This window comes from Balaenoptera borealis, assembly GCF_965194805.1.
Source record: "Balaenoptera borealis genome assembly, chromosome: 2".
Taxonomy (NCBI): Eukaryota; Metazoa; Chordata; class Mammalia; order Artiodactyla; family Balaenopteridae; genus Balaenoptera; species Balaenoptera borealis.
Genome location: NC_138867.1, coordinates 128,552,825 through 128,560,734, shown reverse-complemented (window position 1 = coordinate 128,560,734; position 7,910 = coordinate 128,552,825). Strand labels below are relative to the sequence as shown.

Sequence of the window (7,910 nt, the reverse complement as noted above, 5' to 3'; positions counted from 1 at the left end):
CACTATTATTGTTTTACTGTCGATTTCCTCTTTTATAGCTGTTAGCAGTTGCCTTATGTATTGAGGTGCTCCTATGTTGGGTGCATACATATTTACAATTGTTATATCTTCTTCTTGGATTGATCCCTTGATCATTATGTTGTGTCTTTCCTTGTCTTTTGTAACGTTCTTTATTTTAAAGTCTATTTTATCTGATATGAGTATTGCTACTCCAGCTTTCTTTTGATTTCCATTTGCATGGAATATCTTTTTCCATCCCCTCACTTTCAGTCTGTATGTGTCCCTAGGTCTGAAGTGGGTCTCTTGTAGACAGCATATTTATGGGTCTTGTTTTTGTATCCATTCAGCAAGCCTGTGTCTTTTGGTTGGAGCATTTAATCCGTTTACATTTAAGGTAATTATCGATATATATATTCCTATGACCATTTTCTTAATTGTTATGGGTTTGTTTTTTTTGTTTTTTTTGTTTTTTGTTTTTTGTTTTTTTTTTTACTTACAAGCATTTTATTTGAATAAAACCATTATAATGGCCATTAAAATGATGTGAAATACAATGATCACTCTGAAAGGAAGTTACAGCATCACTGGATTTACAGAAGAGGAAGCAGCAAAGGTGCACATTTGGAGGTGAACATAACATTGTAAAATCAACCCACATTAAATACCATAAAAGTAAATACAAAATGCAGCATTATTTACGTATGATTGAAAAGGAAGGGAACATTGCAGAGTTAAACTTTTGTATAATGCGTGAATTTTGACCTGGTATGTTTAAGTTAGCAAAAAACCTTAGAGTTTGTATAAAATTACTGTGTGCCTTAATCCCACCTACCACTAGATCAAGACATTGAAACTGAGAATGATTCCTTCCTGATTTTACAGCTTTATTCTTGATATCCCTCTAAAAAGAAACCAAAACGATTGTGAAGATGATTCATACCTATAGAGTAATTACAAAGTACCACAGTCACATAATAACAAAAGCCAAATGAAATATACTATAACTGTTTTCCTTTCAACTACTACTATGTACAATATATCACAAGTAAGCATAGCTGTGCATTTAGGAGCTGATTGTACTACTTCTGTAAAATATTAGGAATGAGCACATCCGAGTACAGGGATACTTCCTTACCTTACAAAGTAAAAGCAAGCATTTTCTATGTAAAATTTTTATTTCTGTGTAAAACAAAGAACTCCTGAAAGTCAAACAAGGAAAAAATTCACAACATTCAAAGCACTATTAAGTCATGAAATAAAGAAGAATCTGAGGTAGAAGTCAAGCAATATAAGCCACAACCTTTTTAGGGGAGTATTTATTGATATTTCCAGCAGCCATCATATCTCTCCAGTAAGATCTAATTTAAAAAATGTCTCAAGTTCCAAAAAAATCAATCCACTCTCTACAATCAGATGTAAAACTATGACCAACAGAAAATACAACATAAACTTTTGTCATGTTAACAGAGTAAATGGTTTTACTAAAAGCTGCTGACATTTCTATCAGTAGTAGCAATAGGGAGGCCGTTGGTTGTAACCATAGTGTCCATATTGATGGGGGTAGTAAGATTCTTGTCTGTGCTGTGGGTAACTGTTACCCCAGGATCGTCCATGCCACTGATTGGATCGATTGTCACTTGGCCACCCCCGTCTTCTATCCCTACCCCTAAACTGTCTGTTATCTTGCAACCGATTGCCTCTATTTCTTTGGTTCCCACCAGCTCTGCTATTCCATTCCTCAACAATTGGAGGGGACTCAGGAGGGCGTTTCAGGTATTCCTGGTACTCTTTGTCATCTTCTGTGAATCTACTGGCAAACATCTCTTCAAAATTTGGAACAGCTTCGGAAGTGTCAGTCATTCTGAAATTCCCAGGGATTTGAGGCAGCTGTACTGTTTAATGTTTAGATTGTTTAGATCTCCGGCCCAGAACACCGTCACAGGACCTCTGGACCCCTTCAGCTCTCCAAGGTAACAGGACCTATGGGTTTGTTTTTGTAGGTCCTTTTCTTCTCTTGTGTTTCCCACTTAGAGAAGTTCCTTTAGCATTTGTTGTAGAGCTGGTTAGGTGGTGCTGAATTCTCTTAGCTTTTGCTTGTCTGTGAAGCTTTTGATTTCTCCGTCGAATCTGAATGAGATCCTTGCTGGGTAGAATAATCTTGGTTGTAGGGTCTTCCCTTTCATCACTTTAAATATATCATGCCACTCCCTTCTGGCTTGTAGAGTTTCTGCTGAGAAATCAGCTGTTAACCTTATGGGAGTTCCCTTTTATGTTATTTCTTGTTTTTCCCTTATTGCTTTCAATAATTTTTCTTTGTCTTTAATTTTTGTCCATTTGATTACTATGTGTCTCGGCGTGTTTCTCCTTGGGTTTATCCTGTCTGGGACTCTCTGAGCTTCCTGGACTTGGGTGGCTATTTCTTTCCCCATGTTAGGGAATTTTTCGACTATAATCTCTTCAAATATTTTCAGGGGTCCTTTCTCGCTCTCTTCTCCTTCTGGGACCCCTATAATGCGAATGTTGTTGCGTTTAATGTTGTCCCAGAGGTCTCTTAGGCTGTCTTCATTTCTTTTCATTCTTTTTTCTTTATTCTGTTCTGCAGCAGTGAATTCCACTTTTCTGTCTTCCAGGTCACTTATCTGTTCTTCTGCCTCAGTTATTCTGCTATTGATTCCTTCTAGTGTATTTTTCCTTTCAGTTATTGTATTTTTCATGTCTGTTTGTTCTTTAATTCTTCTAGGTCTTTGTTAAACATTTCTTGCATCTTCTTGATCTTTGCCTCCATTCTTTTTCCGAGGTCCTGGATCATCTTCACTATTATTATTCTGAATTCTTTTTCTGGAAGGTTGCCTATCTCCACTTCATTTAGTTGTTTTTCTGGGGTTTTATCTTGTTCCTTCATCTGGTACATAGCCCTCTGCCTTTTCATCTTGTCTATCTTTCTGTGAATGTGGTTTTTGTTCCACAGGCTGCAGGACTGTAGTTCTGCTTCTGCTGTCTGTCCTCTGGTGGATGAGGCTATCTAAGAGGCTTGTGTGAGTTTCTTGATGGGAGGGGCTGGTGGTGGATAGAGCTGGTTGTTGATCTCATGGGCAGAGCTCAGTAAAACTTTAATCCCCTTGTCTGCTGATGGGTGGGGCTGGGTTCCCTCCCTTTTGGTTGTTTGGCCTGAGGCGACCCAACACCGGAACCTACGCAGCTCTTTGGTGGGGCTAATGGCGGACTCTGGGAGGGCTCACACCAAGGAGTACCTCCCAGGATTTCTGCTGCCAGTGTCCTTGTCCTCATGGTGAGCCACCCCCCACCTCTGCAGGAGACCCTCCAACACTAGCAGGGTAGGTCTGGTTCAGTCTCCCATGGGGTCACTGCTCCTTCCCCTGGGTCCCGATGTGTGCACTACTTTGTGTGTGCCCTCCAAGAGTGGAGTCTCTGTTTCCCCCAGTCCTGTCGAAGTCCTGCAATCAAATCCTGCTAGCCTTCGAAGTCTGATTCTCTAGGAATTCCTCCTCCCATTGCCAGACCCCCAGGTTAGGAAGCCTGATATGGGCCTCAGAACCTTCACTCCAGTGGGTGGACTTGTGTGGTATAAGTGTTCTCCAGTTTGTGAGTCACCCACCCAGCAGTTATGGGATTTGATTTTATTGTGATTGTGCCCCTCCTACCATCTCATTGTGGCTTCTCCTTTGTCTTTGGATGTGGGGTATCTTTTTTGGTGAGTTCCAGCGTCTTCCTGTCAATGTTCAGCAGTTAGTTGTGATTCCGGTGCTCTCGCAAGAGGGAGTGAGCGCAAATCCTTCTACTCTGCCATCTTGAACCATCCTGTAGTAATGTCTTATGATCTGTGTATTTCTGTGGTGCCCATTGTAACTTCTCCTTTTTCATTTCTAATTTTATTGATTTGAGCCCTCTCCCTTTTTTTTCCTGATAGTCTGGCTAAAGGGTTATCAATTTTTATTATCTTTTCAAAGAACCAGCTTTTAGTTTCATTGATCTTTTCTATCGTTTTCTTCATCTCTATTTCATTTATTTCTGCTCTGATCTTTATGATTTCTTTCTTTCTACTAACTTTGGGTTTTATTTGTTCTTCTTTCTCTGGTTGCTTTAGGTGTAAGGTTAGGTTGTTTATTTGAGATTTTTCTTGTTTCCTGAGGTAAAATTGTATTGCTATAAACTTCCTTCTTAGAACTGCTTTTGCTGCATCCCATAGGCTTTGGATCATCATGTTTTCATTGTCATTTGTCTCTAGGTATTTTTTGACTTCCTTTTTGATTTCTTCAGTGATCCATTGGTTGTTTAGAAGCATATTGTTTAGCCTCCACGTGTTTGTGTTTTTTTATATTTTTTTCCCCCTGTAGTTGATTTCTAATCTCATAGCTTTGTGGTCAGAAAAGATGCCTGATATGATTTCAATTTTTATTAAATTTACTGAGGCTTGATTTGTGGCCCATGATGTGATCTACCCTGGAGAATCTTCCATGTGCACTTGAGAAGAAGGTGTATTCTGCTGCTTTTGGATGGAATGTCCTATAAATATCAATTAAGTCTATCTGGTCTAATATGTCATTTAAAGCTTGTGTTTCCTTATTGATTTTCTGTCTGGATGATCTGTCCATTGGTGTTAGTGGGGTGTTAAAGTCCCCCAATATTATTGTGTTACTGTTGATTTCTCCTTTTACGGCTGCTAGCATTTGCCATATATACTGAGGTTCTCCTATGGTGGTTGCATATATATTTACAATTGTTATATCTTCTTCTTGGACTGAACCCTTGATCATTATGTCGTGTCCTTCCTTGTCTCTTTTAAGAGTTTTTATTTTAAAGTCTATTTTGTCTGAGTATTGCTACTTCAGTTTTCTTTTGATTTCCATTTGCCTGTAATATCTTTTTCCATTCCCTCACTTTTAGTATGTATGTGTCCCTAGGCCTGAAGTGGGTCTCTTGTAGACAGCATATATACAGGTCTTGTTTTTGTACCCATTCAGCCAGTCTATGTCTTTTGGTTGGAACATTTAATCCATTTACATTTAAGGTAATTATCGATATGTATGTTCCTATTGCCATTTTCTTGTTTTGGATTTTTTTTTTAGGTCTTTATTCTTCCCTTCCTCTTTTGCTCTCCTCTCTTTCGGTTTGATGAGTATCTTTAGTGTCGTGTTTGGGTTGCTTTTTCTTTTTTGTGTGTGTACCTGTTGTAGTTTTTCAGTTTGCAGTTCCCATGAGGTTTTGATATAGCAGTTTATATATATATACAAGGTTGTTTTAAGTTGCTGGTCTCTTAATTTCAAATGCAATTCCCATTTCTCACATTTGTACTCTCCTCTTCTCACGGTTGCTGGTTTTGATATCATATTTGTGTGTGGATGATTTCCTACTTGACATATTTTATTTTTTGATAGTATTATAAATGGAATTGTCTTTTTAATTTCCTTTGGGTTATTGATAGTGTTCAGAAGTAAAATTGATTTCTGTGTGTTGATTTTGTCGCCTGCAACTTTACTGAATTGATTAGGTCTAAGGGTGTTTGTGTGTAGATTCTTTAGGGTGTTATAGATAGAAGATCACGTCATTTCCAAGTAAAGATAGTTTTACTTCGTTTCCAGTTTAGGTGTCTTTTATTTCTTTTTCTTGCCTAATTGCTCTGGCTAGAAATTCCAGTACACTGAATAGAAATTCCTGATCTTAAATAGAAGGGGGAAAAAAGCAGTCAGTCTTGTCTTGCCCGATCCAAGTGGAAAAGTTTTCTGTTTTTTAACCATCGAGAATGATGCAAGCTGTGTTTCTCATATATGGCCTTTGTTATGTTGAGAAAGTTCCATTCCATTCCTAGTTTGAGTGTTTTTATCTTGAAAGGGTGTTGGATTTTGCCAAATGCTTTTTCTGCATCAAGTTGAGATGATCATGTGGTTTTTCTACCTTCATTCTATTAATGTGGTATATTACCTTGATTTTTATATTGAACCACCTTTGCATTCCTGAGATAAATCCCACTTGATACTGGCATATAATCATTCTAGTTAGCTGCTGAGTTTTATTATTATTTTGTTGAGAATTTTTTGCATTTGTTTTGATAAGGGATGTTGTAGTTTTATTTTCTTGTAGAGTCTGTGTCTAGTTCAGTATCAGGGTAATGCTAGACTTACAGAATGAGTTAGGAAGTGTTCCCACCACTTCAGTTTTTTTGGAAAGAGTTTGAGAAGGATTGGTGTTAGTGCCCCTTTAAATACATGGTTAAATTCATCAGCAAGGCCATTTGATCCTAGGCTTTTCTTTGCTGGGAGTTTTTTGATTAGTGATTCAATCTCCTGACTTGTTGTAGGTCTATTCAGATTTTCTATTTCTTCTTGAGTCACTTTTGTTAGCTTGGGTATTTCTAGGAATTTGCCCATTTCATCTAAGTTCATCCTATTTGTTGACATGCAGTTCATAGTGGCCTTTTATGATCCTTTGTATTTCTGTGAAGTTGGCAGTTGTATGTATATTTTGAGGGGTCATTCTCAGTGTCCTAGATCACCTAACCAATTTGATTTCAAGGGTCCCAGAAAGAACAATCATATGCAGTGAGTTTCCACTTTGGGTGTGCCTCTTGGTCCTTCAGCCCCATCTTCATCAGCCTCAGGACAAAGGTGGCAGTGTCACCCCCAGGCTGAGGCATGGGAGCTGCATGAGTCTGATGACAAGAACTGGATCAGGCTTTACTGAGCACTCAGCATGAAGCAGGTTCAGGTGAGGGCTTTCCAGGCACTGGAAAAGTAAGGCACTCCTTAATCTTCACAATAGCCCTGGCACCTGCCACCCATTACTATTCCCATTTCACCAATGAGAAGTCAGCCTCAGAGACATGAGGTACTTGCTCAAGATCACATAACCAACATGAACCTATCTGACATCAGGTCTGCCTATCTGTGCATATTTCAACAACTATGCTATGCAGCCTCCTCCCTTCCTGAGGGACAACGCCCTAGAATGGGGCAAAGGCTAGAGAATTTAAGCTCCAGCCTATCCCTCCCTCCCTCCCTAAAGGTTTGGCAGAGTGGAGCCTCCCCAGGTACCTCTAGCAGAGGAGAACCTCCATCTGTTACTACACAAAGCAGCAAATACCCCTCTACCCAGTCCCCAGTACCAGTGAAGAAGTGAAGTACAGAATAGCATGAGCAGTACAAGCCAGCAGAGGATGTTATGTGTACTTAGCTACTCATATTTGTAAAAAAAAAAACTTCTGGAAAGATCCACAGAAACTGGTGGTAGTGGTTTCCCCTGAAGAGGTGAGGGTCAGGGGGCTGGGGAAGAGGTGAGGGTCAGGGGGGTGGGTTAGAGGTGAGGGTCGGGGGTGGGGTGAGCTGTTTAGAGGTGGACTTAGATCTCACTGTAGGCAGTGTTGTGTTTTGTCTTCGTGGATATATATATATACACACATACACACACATACATACATACATACATACTTTTAAATGTCCAGCCTGGAGAGGGACAGGGTCAGGCTCAGTGAGTTCTCTCCACTTTGCCTCATGACAGGAGGCAGGACTACCCAGGGGGCTTAAGGCGGTGGAGTCTCACAGACCAAGGACTCGCAGCTCTGTGACCCTGGCAGAATCACTTAACCTCTCTGAATCTCAGACTCCTCATCTACATAATGGGAATGATGACCATCCCTACCTCAGAGTTGTGGCAAGGATGAAGAGAGACGGCACTTGACAAGCAGAAGGCCTTCCCGACAGAGTGAGAAATAGTTTTTATTATCCATGTCATTGAATTCTTTATAATATCATCACCTCACCACCATTAACTACCAGCCCAGTCTTTCCCGGGGAGGCTCACACCGACTCTAGCCCGTCAGAGACTGGGATGACAGTGTCCCCTGGTGGACATGTTGTGAACTGCACCAGATAAGTCTGACCCATTGGAAAAAGACC

The 7,910-nt window shown here is 39.9% G+C and overlaps 1 pseudogene across 1 annotated transcript; it reads right to left on the bottom strand.

Annotated features, from left to right (window-relative positions):
• Positions 1-1,287: 1,287 nt before the first annotated feature.
• Positions 1,288-2,003, bottom strand: LOC309624011 (RNA guanine-N7 methyltransferase-activating subunit-like protein pseudogene; annotated as a pseudogene). Its single transcript has one exon. The product of its transcript is annotated as an RNA guanine-N7 methyltransferase-activating subunit-like protein pseudogene (transcript).
• Between the last annotated feature and the right edge of the window lie 5,907 nt (positions 2,004-7,910).